General features: G+C 43.9%; 1 long non-coding RNA gene across 1 annotated transcript; it reads left to right on the forward strand.

Annotated features, from left to right (window-relative positions):
• The first annotated feature begins 777 nt into the window (after positions 1–777).
• Positions 778–1,833, forward strand: LOC110681337. The gene is made up of 2 exons (XR_002503169.1): positions 778–1,404; positions 1,470–1,833. It is a non-coding gene; the product is annotated as an uncharacterized LOC110681337 (long non-coding RNA).
• The last annotated feature ends 12,307 nt before the right edge of the window (positions 1,834–14,140 follow it).

Raw genomic sequence — 14,140 nt, forward strand, 5'->3', positions numbered from 1 at the left:
GGGAAAGGAACGGAAACACGCTGAAAAAATGGTGACCAAAATGTCGGCCAATGCACATCATGCAACACTAAAGAGCCTGTAAACAAAGAGACGAAAAAATTTCCAATATAGCTTTTCACGAGCGCTATAACTGAAAAGACATGATAAGGGCTCATTCATTTATTTCATAACGCTGAAATTGGCCATTTTGGACACCCATCCACCCCCTTATAATGCTTTTTGTATGAATATTATTCAATTTTTGTATGGGCCGTAACATCCCCTCTAGCGTTATGAAATTTGTGAATGGGCCCTAACGCAGACCATATTGGGGGTTAAATTAAAACATGTTCACTACCGTGTACCCTCGCTAATTTGAACGGTACCTCATGCAAACCATCGGGGTTCATTTTTAATTTGAACATCTAGTCACCCTAGAACCAAAGACAAATTAAAGACCCCGATGTCCCTTGCAGTTGCCCAAAATGTTATGGCTCATAAGGTAATCTAGAATGCCGTGAAAAGTGTACTGCGATCTGTCAAACTTGGGTACCTTTTGTACTACCGAGGGACCAAATGCAGTACTAGAAGTGGTACACAATCTGAGCCCGAGTGTGACGGACCTGCTAGAACCGTGTAACCTCTTTCTCTGTTTTGTTTTGATTTTGCGTTCTGTTTCAAAGCGTTCCATTCTACTTTACTCCGTTCCATGAGCTAAATGACGTTTGAATCATTTTTTATCTGAACGATGTGGAAATTAGCAGGGTACAGATTAAAAAGTGTTCAGATTAAAAGTGGTCAAACCAATTGGTTAACGGGGGTACCCGGTACTTGATTTTTACAGTATCACAATATTGTGGTGAAAAATACCATGTTTTGACAACAAATCAGCATGGTGGGACTTATCATGCGCATGGTTATAATGAGAACAAATAGTAATATTTGTAGTCATTTTCCATTCTGAATGAAACTGAACACGTTTTTTTTACTTCCACAAATCAAACACGTCTATTCACAGTTAAACAAACCAACAAACTGAATTTACATTTGTAAAATCTATGGGTACTACGATCACGATTTCTTTTGCGCTTCTACTTCCTCTCCTCTCTTTTCCTAATTACTCCTAGTTACCATCTTAACCCTTACGTTCCCTACAATATTATTTTGTTTTAGGTGATGATCGCAAAATGAAAAGCTTGATGCAAGGGGCAATACAGTGTTCAAAGCAGAGTGAATCTGGAGCAGTTCAGAGTAACTCTGAGCAACTCTGAGGAATTTGCGGTTCGAAATTCCCACCTTTGAATCATCTTGATTTTGGCAAAGCGGTTCGAAAAAAAAAGAATAACAGACCAAACTCAGTTTGACATATCGAAACAGCGATAAATAATGAAGATGAAAGGTTTTGAAGTAATTATTGATTGTAAAGTAATTAAACCATATTTATATGATTTTAAATTTCAAAAATTTATTATGATTATTTATTTTTCTAGGAAAAATTTCTAAGCCACATACAGCAATGGATTCAGTGTGAAAAACATGTTATTTGCAACTATCAAACGGTTATCCTGCCGCATCTACGCCTACGCGGTGACAAGCCTGAAGATTAAATCCAGCAAGGACAATATTCGCCCGAAAAAGACACAAGACCGATCCTCATGAAGGACAAAACTGCAAATAAGATGAATTTCCAGTGCCGGGAAGAAAAATGTATGTTCGAAGGCGAATGGGGCCGTTCACAATCCGGGCTAGAAGCAGGAACTACTTCCTGTCGGAGACTTAATTCAGTTTCGATGTCGAGTCTGTATTTGAATATTCCGTATTTATACCGAGAATAAAACGTAAATTGAAACAGTTTTCATGTACTTTTATTATCATTATGGAACTCATAACAGAGAAGACACGCGATGAAAGATAGTTCATTATCACGTCGTGCCAAAGGTTTTATTACAAAGTACTTCAGGCTACACTACAGGCAAAACTCCATTCAGGATGGTTCATGATACTCTTCTCAGACTGTGATTTTCTTCGACGCAGCATACGCATTGTCCTGCCGAAAAAATGTTGACGGTTCGGCTACATCTGCTGTTTGTGATTAATTCATATATAATTACAACGTAAACTTTTAGCTTACATGTAATGGCCAATTAAATAATACAAAATAGCTGAACTTAACGTTGATCGAAATTAAACATACACAACCATGGTCAATTTGAAGAGTGACAGAGTTTGATTTGGTCTGATTATGTCTGAGACAAACTGAAGCATTCTGAGCAATCCTGAGTAACTCACGTGTCTTCTGAGGAATACCCGTTTAGAACTTCCCACCATCTTTTATCTTGGGGTTACCTTGACAAATCTGTAACCTGAGCGAATTTGATGAATTCTGAGTAACTCTGGTGAAAAGATTCACTCATGTTGAATCTGTCTTGCCCCTTGCGGCTATATCATGATTTAACTTTAATTTAAAAATTGGGTCCATAAATGAACCTTGACACTTTTGATCATGTTTGACGTTCGCTTAGTCGACAAAAACACCACAAGGGTTTTAGTTTTAACACTAAGGGGAACAACCCCCTAACTGACATTTCGGAAGGGACACGGAAAACAAAATATACCCAAATTTTGAATTTAAGCCAAGGGGTGTGACAAAATCTAAAGAAACATGAAAAAATGCTTTTTAGACTTAAACCAACGAAAAACATTAAAAAAGTGAGTAAACATGTGTTTTTGGCCTAAACTTAAGCGTTTGGCACTAGAATTGGGACAGGGCTGTAGGACCCTATTGTTAGATAGGTCGTTTTGAAAAGTTACGCAAGATTTCGGTATTTCCAGGATGCTTTTCTATATTGGTTGTGCAAGCGCTTAGATAAGATTAGATTAGAAATAGGAAAGTGAACTATTGTAATTTTCACGAATGATTAGACTTTCATGACGAAATTGAGAAGCTGCCAATAATGTACTCATGGTACATTTTCAAACACCATCGACCTTTCATCCTTGATTTTAGTCACTACCAGCTGGTTTTGACACGAAAACACGATCAGCTGGAACATGAGAACAATGACGATGACTGTAAACATCGGAGGACCAGCTGGTGTTGTTGTGTACACAAGACCAGCTGGTGAATCGAGAACAAAGAAAAAATGGTAAACATCGAGCCGGCCGGAGAAAACTGTCATGAACATCAGGATAATTGCATGGGTGGCGGTGATCGAAAAGGGGCAGCGAAATCGATGGCGAAATCTGAGAAAGACGAAATTTAGATCACTAAAGTCTAAGTGGTGAAAAAAATCGCAATAAATCTTTCATCGATGTTATTTTTTCATCCTCACCTGCTATCTTGCATGCAGTAAACAACAATGAGCGAGTTGACAGAACGATCAATGAAGCAAAACAACTTGGAACGATTTTGACATGGAGGCTGTCATGCGGGTATTTTGACAATCGCTTCACAAATTCACAAATTTCATAACGCCAAAAATGGCTATTTTCGACAACCACCCACCCCTTTGTAACGATTTTTGTATGAATATTTTACAAATTTTGTATGAGCCGTAACATCACGGGGACACCCACCCACCCCCTTTTTGCGTTATGAAATTTGTGAATGGGCCCTAAGACCGCCGCCGGACTCTAATTTAAAATAAGCGCGACAATATATGAGCGTCTTTAAAGCTCGACATAAAGAAATGTGAAGAAAATTGAAAAAAAAATGGTTGACCGGGAAATGGCTGAGGCTGTGAACCGGTTCAACGAATCGTTTAACTTTTAGTTAAAATTTGGTAGTTTGATAGTTATTTCCCCTCCGGTCAGAAATAACCCTGCTCTAGAGCATGGTTAAGTTTGACAGTTCGAAAGTTATTTTCTACCCCCGTGAATATGGGACTAACTAATCATCTGTCAACTTTGTTCTGAAATAACTACTCGACTGTCAAAGCTCAAATGGTTGGACCGCGAAGTTCAATTTATTTAACCATTTGAAGGGGAAATAACTATCGAAATGTCAAATTTTAACTAAAAGTAAAGGCCCAAACGCAATGATAGCGGAACGGCAACGGAATGCGGAACCGGTTCGCCAGCATGAATCACACCATCTCGACTGAGCTGTCAATGAATGAAAGTGAACCAACACTGAGTCGACTAGCATACTACAGTTCATACTGGCGAACCGGTTCCGCTTTCCGTTGCCGTTCCGCTGTCATTGCGTTTGGGCCTTAAAACGAATCGGTCAAACGGTTCACAGCCTGAATGAGATGTCAGATTTCTCATTTTTTAACTACGTTCCCCATTAAACATGTGACAGTTCAACAGCCGACTAAATTGGTTGAAAATTCGGTCGATTGTTGCACCGACGCTTATGGAAGTTTAACACAGCGATCAACTGACTAATCGCTAAATTAAATCGGGTGACCGAGGAAATCTGATGTTTAGTAGGTCAACTTGCTTGGATTTTTCTTAAAATACCGATTTATCCACCTATTTAGTAGGATTATGTCGGCCCACCCTATTAAATCGGGTGATATTCGGATGATCCCTGTGTTAATCTTTCATAAGCGTCGGTGCAACAATCGACCGATTTTTCAACCAATTTAGTCGGCTGTTGAACTGTCAAATGTTTAATGGGGTTCCTTCTAGATACAGTGGCCCAATTTCATATTCGTACAGGATACTGTTTCCACATCAAGTTACAGCGGGGATTCGCTGGTTGGAACACGACTGCCTTCCATCTAGCGAATCCGATCCGTTAGTTGGAACGACTGACAGCAGGTGAAAATGCTCCACACTAACGCATCTGGAGAGCAAATCGTCACGAAACGCACATATACATACGCATTTGTTCTATATATGGAGACTTCAATGCGACGGTACTCAGACGTCAAAGTCAGTTTGACATTTTCTGTTGACATTTGAGTGCTTTTTAGTTGGAATATTTTCCAACCAGCGAACATCCAACCATCGAGTCATTCCATGTAGCGGACCCCCAACGAGCGAATCCCCACTGTAGTAAAAAACTATTAAATGAAGTATTTGAAGAGTCGTCAACCACATCCTGTGCATTACTTTTCCACTGGGGCGACTGCCGCACCCCGACGGCGACTGCAGAGCAGTGTGTAGAGAAAGAGACAGTGTTCAGTTCAACTTTGTACATCCGACGAGAAACACGTAGAGTAAAAGTTTCCTTTATTCAGTTTTCCTAAAACTCGTGGTCGTTCCTTTTTCCGGTAATCCGAAACATACGCAGATTCCCCTGTGCGGTAAATCGTACTCTCCCACAGGTTATGAGCCCGGTTTGCGTTTCGGAAAGTGCGGGAGGAAATTTTTGAGAAATTTTCGTTTCGTTTGGCGGCGTCGCGAGTGGCTAATCGGCGGTGGTAGTGCATTTGCAAAATGGCGAATTTCAAGGGACTCGCTTTCGAGAAGTTGAACAATCGAAATTGGAGCACGTGGAAATTCCGCATTGAAATGTTGCTCACCCGTGAGGAGGTTTGGCATGTGATTGCCGAACCGAAGCCAGAGCCAGTGGACGACCGGTGGAAAAAGGCTGATCAAAAGGCGAGGGCGACTATTGGGCTTTGCATTGAAGAAAGCCAATATAGCCTAGTGAAAAGTGTTGATTCGGCGAAAGGGTACTGGGACAAGTTATGTGCGTACCATGAAAAATCGACAATCACGACACAAGTGGCATTGCTGAACAAATTGTGGAGCATGAATCTTTCGGAAGGTGGTGACGTTGAGTGTCACATTCGCGAGTTAGAAGAAGTGTATGACCGGTTTGATATCCGTTGATAAGCTAACCTCCAAAGGGTTCACGGCTGTGTTTGAAGCCAGAGGTTGTGAAATTCGTGACAAAACTGGTGAGGTCGTTGTTGTCGGTGACCGATATGGTGGCTTGTATCGGTTGAAGCTTGGTGAAGTGTCGAGGAAGGTGGAAGAAAAGGTGCATAATCCGCTGTGCCAGCACCAGTGGCACCGACGTTTTGGCCACAGGCATCCGGGAGTGATAAACAGGATTAGTGATGAGAAGCTAGGTAACGGGATGAAGGTAGACTGCGGCATTCGGCTTACCTGCGAGCCGTGCATCGAGGGCAAACTGGCTCGGAATCCGATCCCGAAAGTGGCGGAACGCAAATCAACGCTGCCGTTGGATTTGGTCCACACAGATCTCTGTGGGCCAATGAAAACGACATCCCCCGGTGGTAAGAGATTCATCATGACGATGATTGACGACTTTAGTCGTTATACCGTGGTCTACCTACTCGCCAAGAAATCGGAAGCACCAGGTAAGATCAAAGAATATGTTCGTTTTGTCCAAAATTTGTTCGGCCGCAAACCCAAGATCATCCGATCTGATGGCGGCGGCGAATACTGTAACCAGGAATTGCGCACATTCTTTGCGGAAGAGGGAATCAAGGCCCAATATTCTACGGCGTATACTCCGCAACAAAATGGCGTTGCGGAGAGAAAAAATAGGTCGCTTCAGGAGATGGCTCGAACCATGTTACTGGATGCTAGTCTTCCCACGCGTTATTGGGGAGAGGCAGTGGTGGCAGCGGCGTTCTTGCAGAACAGGCTTCCCTCGCGTGCTGTGGATACTACTCCCTTCGAAAAATGGCACGGACGCAAACCAGAGTTAGGATACCTCCGCGTCTATGGGTGCCATGCGTTCGTACACGTCCCAGATGTTAAACGCGGTAAGTTTGACGGGAAGGCGCGAAAACTTCGCTTCATTGGATATTACGAAGAACATAAGGGGTACAGGTTTGTCGACACCTCTACCGACAAGATCACCATAAGCCGGGATGCGCGATTCCTGGAGTTGGATGATGGATCTTCTCACAGCCTGGCGAAGGATCCGAGTCAGGAGCCCGTGAACACTGAAGTGGTATGGCCGCTCAAGGAAAACTCGGACCAGCAAGCTGAAGAAGAGGATGTTCCTGCGGAACTGCCTGAAGATCAAGACGAGGATAGTATGTTTTTCGACCTGGAAGATCAGGATGCCGAAGCTGACCCCCTGGCTGTGAAGCAGGAGGAGGAGGACTCGGAGGAAGAAGACCGTGAAGAAGCAGCGCGATCGAATCAAGGAGCAGGCGTTCGGCAATCAGGCCGCCGGACACGTGGTGTGCTACCCAACCACCTATCAGATTACGTTGTTGGTGTAGCAGCACATTCGAAGTTGGAACCGGTAAGTTTCAAGGAGGCGATGTCTTTCCCGGAACGAGATGCTTGGAAATCGGCTATGGACAGTGAGATGGCGTCCCACAAAAAGAATGGTACGTGGGAGCTAGTTCCTCTCCCGAAAGGCAAGAAACTAGTTGGAAGCCGATGGTTATTCAAACTCAAGCGGAATGAATGCAACGAGATCGTGCGCTATAAGGCACGGATTGTGGCGCAGGGGTTTACCCAGACTCCTGGTGTGGACTTTGGCTACGTTTTTGCTCCGGTGACTCGCCATGCCACTCTGCGAACTCTTTTGGCATTGGCTGGAAAGAAGAATCTCGTAGTGAAGCACCTAGACGTCCGAACCGCTTATCTGTACGGCAACATAAGCGAGGAAATCTACATGAAGCAGCCCCCGGGATATGTCGCTCAAGGCAAGGAGGAGCTTGTATGCCGGCTGCGTAGGAGCATATACGGGCTGCGACAATCGGCCCGCTGCTGGAACGAGAGGCTGACGGAAGTGCTGAAGAAGATGGGGTTCGAGGCAAGCGATGCTGATGCGTGTCTGTTCGTGGGCAATGTGAACGGGAAGAAAGTGTACTTGATTGTTTATGTAGACGATTTTCTCGTGGCATGCGAGAGCGAACAAGTGATCACCAGTGTTTTCGAACAATTGAAGAAGAGTTTTGACATTCAATGCCTCGGCGATGTGAAATGTCTCCTGAGTCTCGAAGTACAGAAGAAAGACAATGTGTATAGTGTGAGTCTGACAAACTATATAGACCAGTTGGTAGCGAGAGTGGGACTCAGTGAAGCAAAGGTTTCAAAAACGCCGATGGACAAGGGTTTACTTGGTGATGAAGTGAACGATAAACCGTTAGAAGACGTTACGAAATACAGAAGCGCGGTGGGTGCACTTATGTATATTGCCGTGTGCGCTCGCCCCGACATCATGAACAGTGCTGCAATACTTGGCCGGAAGTTCAGTGCACCTTCGGAGAGTGACTGGACGGCAGCCAAACGCGTAATCCGTTACCTCAAAGGAACACGCGATTGGAGGCTGATTCTCGGCGGTGATAAAGAAGATCTTGTGGCATTTTCGGACAGCGATTGGGCAGGAGATACCGGGACACGAAAGTCAACTACCGGCTTCGTGCTATTTTATTCAGGAAGAGCCGTTTCGTGGGCAAGTCGCCGGCAAGACTGTGTCACGCTGTCGACTTTAAAAGCAGAGTACGTTGCTCTAACGGAGACGTGCCAAGAGGTGGTCTGGATGCGACGACTGCTTCGTGATCTTGGAGAGGAGCAAACTACAGTGACGGTTGTTCACGAGGACAATCAGGGATGCCTCAGCTTTGCTCAGTCCGAGCGTTCTAGCAAGCGGTCAAAGCACATAGAAACAAAGCGCCACTTCGTGAAGAACCTATGTGAACGAGGCGAGGTTGCGTTGGTGTATTGCTCGACGGAGGACATGAAGGCGGACGTTCTTACGAAACCGTTGGGAAGAGTTAAGCATCATCACTTCGCGAGTGAGCTTGGATTGGTTGGCGGTGTGCCGAGCGTCAAACATTGAGGAGGAGTGAAGAGAATAAGCAGTGTCTTGCCCCTCGTCAACCACATCCTGTGCATTACTTTTCCACTGGGGCGACTGCCGCACCCCGACGGCGACGGCAGAGCAGTGTGTAGAGAAAGAGACAGTGTTCAGTTCAACTTTGTACATCCGACGAGAAACACGTAGAGTAAAAGTTTCCTTTATTCAGTTTTCCTAAAACTCGTGGTCGTTCCTTTTTCCGGTAATCCGAAACATACGCAGATTCCCCTGTGCGGTAAATCATACTCTCCCACAGTATTGAGCTACAAATACTTTATCCACATTGAAGGTAACAGGTGTTATCTATTGTTTGCCAATCACAAAATGTTTCCATTTACATTCATCTTTGGATTAATAGAAAAGTATTGAATTGATGTCTAAAATTCACCCAATTCCATATTCGTACACCTACCAAAATTCATACGCACAACGTTCAAAACTAAATTTATAAGCTCTATTTGATTTCTGAAATGCTTTATTATGATGTTCAGATGTAGTGAAATACATTTGGGCAATTTATTAGTGGACATATATGAAATTTAGGTAAAGTTATGAGAAATGTCAGTTTTCCAATGATTTTTGCTATTAAATCCTATAATTCGAACAATAACGTTTATTTTTGTCATTGGATCCAACCTATAGATTATACTCGTAAGCTCTGATAGAAATTTAGTTGAAATATATATAGTTTACAGAAATCATAAACAGTTTTTATCCCTTTTGAGTTCAGAAAATGGTTGTGCCATAAGTTCAAAACTCTTCTAAAATGATATTTTTAATCAATGTAAACAAAATTTTCATTCTAAACAACAGGTAAACGTTAATTTTGAATTTGTCTGTAAAAATAATTTGAACTACGAACTTCGTTTTACAATAAAGTACACACTTAAACTATTTCACCGACCTCAGTAAAATTTTTCGCCGAGAACCCAACAGCTGAGAGCTCGGTAAATTTTAACGCCGAATCTCGGTACTTATTTTACCGAGATTTCGGCAATCCGAATTTTTTGCCGAGATCTCGGCGAACGTTACCGAGATTCGGTAAACGTTTACCGAGATATCGGTAAAAGTTTTACCGAGAATCGTCAAATTATTACCGAGATATCAGCTGTTGGGTTCTCGGCGAAACCGTTTAAGTGTGTACCCTAAACTACGCTGTACATACCTCCAAATAATTGATGTCATCGTAATATTCAATTATCTTTGAAATAATATTCAAATTATATTCAAAATAGCACCCTATTTTGCAATTTATTGATTTTATAAGAAAAATACAAAATCACTTGAATGAGCAGAGAGCATTGATATACATTTAATAGTCTTAGAATTAAGGAAAATGCGTGTAGCTAGGCTAACGGTAATGGAAGGAATGAATTTATTTCTGACATTGTAATATAATGACTACTATGATTGAGATCTTCAGTATTCTGGATTGCAAGGTGACTACGATGCACATGCTTCAACACTCCTCCTCAAGCGTAGTTTTCTTGATCGATTTCAATCCAGATGCATCTCTGAAGGTTTGTAGTTTAGTTTTTGATAAAGGCTTCGTCATCATATCGGCTATTTGTTCACCCGTTGGGCAATATTCTACGTTGATAACTTTGTTTTTCTTCAAATCTTTCGTGAATGCGTATTTCGTATCAATATGTTTTGATCGTTTCTCAACTCTTTCGTTCTCCAGTTGATGTATACAACTTTGATTATCTTCCATAATCTTGATCGGTTCATTGTTTTCACCAAAATCGTCCAGTAATTTCTTCAACCACAGTAACTCCTGACAGGCTTCAGCTAAAGCGATGAATTCAGCTTCGGTTGATGATAACGCCACACAGTTCTGTTTGCGAGCGGCCCATGAAATCAATCCTCCACCGAAATATACGAGATATCCTGAGTTCGATTTCCTGTCGCTGACATCACCTGCCCAGTCGGCGTCCACGAAACACTTCAGATAATCCTTGCTAGCGCCTAGATTCAATCGCAAGTCCCGGGTGGTCATCAAATAGCGTAACACTCTTTTGGCCTCTGTCCAATCAGCATAAGAAGGTCTGCTCACTTTTCTCCCAAGGATTGATGTAGCGATAGCAATGTCTGGTCTGGTCATCACTGATACGTACAATAGTGCTCCGATAAGGCTTTGATATTCGTCACTCTTGGGTAGTGCTTCAGAATCCTCCTCCTTTCGTTGGATATATCCTGGGTCCATGGGGATTGCTGACGGCTTGGCATTTTGAAGGCCGAATTTCTCCGCAAGCTTGGAAATATACGCCTTCTGACTCACCATGTAACAGCCATTGTTGAACTCCACATGCATTCCCAGGAACAATTTTAGATTTCCTAGTAGCGACATTTTGAACTTCTTCTCCAAAGTAGCCATAATTTCTTGAAATTCGGTTTCGCTGCTGCACGCGATTACCATGTCGTCCACATAAACTGCGATGAACGTGTTCCTCTTCTTCGTAACTCTCTTGTATAAACATGGATCCGCCGTAGACGCAACGAATCCCATTCTCCGAAGTACTTCATCCAGCGTTTTATTCCAAACACGACCAGCTTGCTTGAGGCCATACAAGCTTCTTCTCAATCGGCAAACTGTGTTGGAACTGGGTTGTTCGATTCCTGGAGGTACCTTCATGTATATGGTTTCTTGCAACTCACCGTACAAATAGGCCGTCTTAATGTCCACGTGCTTGACAATCAGGTTTTCACGAGAAGCAACAGTCAACAGGATCCGGAAGGTGGCTTGCTTTACAACCGGAGCGAAAACTTCTTCATAGTCCAAGCCATAGCGCTGGGAAAAACCTTGAGCCACTAATCTAGCCTTGTAGCGTACAATTTCACCATGTTCGTTCGTCTTGCGTTTGTAAATCCAGCGGCAACCGATGGCTTTTCTTCCGGGTGGTAGCTCAGTCATTTCCCACGTCCGATTCTCCGCCAGAGAGTCCAATTCTTCCTGCATCGCAGTAACCCACTGATTGCGCTCGGTACCACTGACAGCTTCCGTGTACGAAAGAGGCTCATCTTGCAAATTACCAACGACCGCGCCGGTGATTTCTTGATAACGAAGTGGAGGAATTCCCTTGGTAATTCGATCCGAACGCCTTGGTGTGATAGTGACTTCCGCCTCCTGGTCTTCGAACGACGATTCGGCAGCAGATTCAAACTCCTCCTGAAGATTGTCATCAGTGTCTCGTTCATCTTGATCTACGACATCTGCTCCAGGATCTTCCTGAACAGGAATCAGTTCTTGTTTCTGCTCATCCAGGTCATATTCCCAAACTTCCGGTCTTCTCGCGATGTCTTGATTGGCCTGATGTCCTCCTGCATTGAGCTCCATGAAGTCCGCATCTCGGCTTACAACCAACTTCAGAGATTTCATGTCCAGGAACCTCCACGCCTTATGGTCCACCGAATATCCAACGAACGTCATTTTCTGCGAAACAGAACTCAGCTTCTTCCGGAGTGGCTTCGGGACATGCACATATGCTTCTGCTCCAAAAACACGCAAATGCTTCATATCTGGTTTCCGTCCGTACCAAATTTCATGTGGAGTGACATCAACGGCTCTCGAAGGAAGTACGTTCTGAAGATAAACCGCCGTATTCATTGCCTCCGCCCAGAATCGGTTGTCCAATTTGGCATCAGCCAGCATGCATCTTGTCATTTCGGACAGGTATCGGTTTTTTCGTTCAGCAACTCCATTGGACTGCGGCGAGTAACTTGTAGTGTACTGTGCTTGGATTCCGTTTTGCTTGTAAAACTTCCGCAGCTCTGCACTGACATATTCTCCACCATTGTCCGATCGTATGGCTTTCGGAACTCGACCTTGTTGTGTCTTGACCATTCGTACGAATTCTTGAATTTTCTCCGGAACTTCCGATTTTTTCTTCAGAAAATAAAGCACACAGAAGCGGCTATGGTCATCGATCAGGGTCACGAAGTACTTGAAACCACTTAGTGAGTACGCATCCATGGGGCCGCAAACGTCGGTGTGTATAAGGTCCAACGTAGCCGTTGACTTCTTCTCGGTGGACTTCGGAAACGGCTTCCGAGCTTGCTTTCCTTTGAGACACGGTTCACAAAGTTCGTTGGTTCCACAGTCACGTACCTGTATTCCGCTCGCCAAATTCTTGCTGATGATTTGTTGGATGACGGCTTCATCCCGGTGTCCAAAACGCCTATGCCAAGTGTGCTGGCAGCTCTCGGTGTGATTCTGTCCGGCAACCATCGCTCGTTCACCATGGATCTTCAACCGGTACAGACCTCCATGTTTGACTGCTACAGCTACTACTTCCGTCTTGGACAAAATTTGGCAACCGTTTGTTCCAAACTGCACGTTTGCGCCTTTTCCGATCAACTTACCCACCGAGATGAGGTTCATTTCCAATCCAGGGACGTAGAGAACATCGGATAAGGCTATAATCGTCCGATCACCGTTGGAATCTACGCAGAAAATCTTCACCGTACCTATTCCTTGGACTTTGGCCTCTTTCCCGTTTGCGAGATAAACACTCTTCTCCGAACTTGGCTTCACTTCTTCGAAGAAACTTCTGTCGCAGCACACATGAGACGTCGCGCCGGAATCAACGATCCAGTCAACCCTTTTTCGATCAGCAGAATCAAGAACGAACGCGTACAGCTTGTCATGAGGCTTGCTCTTACCAGTGCCAGGATTGTGCTTCAGTTTCGAGTTCTTGTTCGTAGGTTTGTTGGGATGGTTTGATGTTTTGAAGGCTTGACAATCTTTCTTCTTGTGCCCTTTCATTCCGCAAAAATGACAGATGATCTTCTTTGCTTCTACCTTAAACGCGGATTCATCCACGACAGCATCATTCTCCTGTAGCTTCCGGGCGTAGTCCAAAACTTTTCCTTTGACGAAAGACATCTTCAGTTCATCGTCCTTCAGAACCAGTAAGGCTGTCCGGATGCTTTCGTAGGATGCCGGAAGGCTTCGCAAAAGAATTGCCACTTGAACATCTTCTCCCAGGTCTTTTCCTGCACCTTGAAGTCTTGAAAACAGTTCCTCCAGTTCGTACATATGTGCTTCAAGATCTCCTCCTTCTGGAAGCTTCTTATCGCAAACTTGGCAGATGAGCGATACTCTTGAACACATTGTAGTCTTCTGGTGCTGCTCCTTCAATCGATTCCAGGTTTCCTTCGCAGTCTTGACGTCTCGGATGAGTGGATGTTGACGCTTCTCGACCAATAAAGCAATTGTCGCTCGAGCCTTCCTGTCCCCTGTTGTCCACGCTGCAGTGACCGGGTTCGGAGTCGCATCGACGACGTACTTCCAGAGATCTTCACGCTCTAATAACATCTCCGCCTCAAACGACCACTGGGGGTAGTTCTCGTTTGTCAGCTTTTCTATACCGAGCTTCGAATCCATTTCGTATTGCTGCTCTCGGTCTCTCT

The sequence above is a fragment of the Aedes aegypti genome, unplaced genomic scaffold (genome assembly GCF_002204515.2).
Source record: "Aedes aegypti strain LVP_AGWG unplaced genomic scaffold, AaegL5.0 Primary Assembly AGWG_AaegL5_hic_scaff_735_PBJ_arrow, whole genome shotgun sequence".
Classification (NCBI taxonomy): domain Eukaryota; kingdom Metazoa; phylum Arthropoda; class Insecta; order Diptera; family Culicidae; genus Aedes; species Aedes aegypti.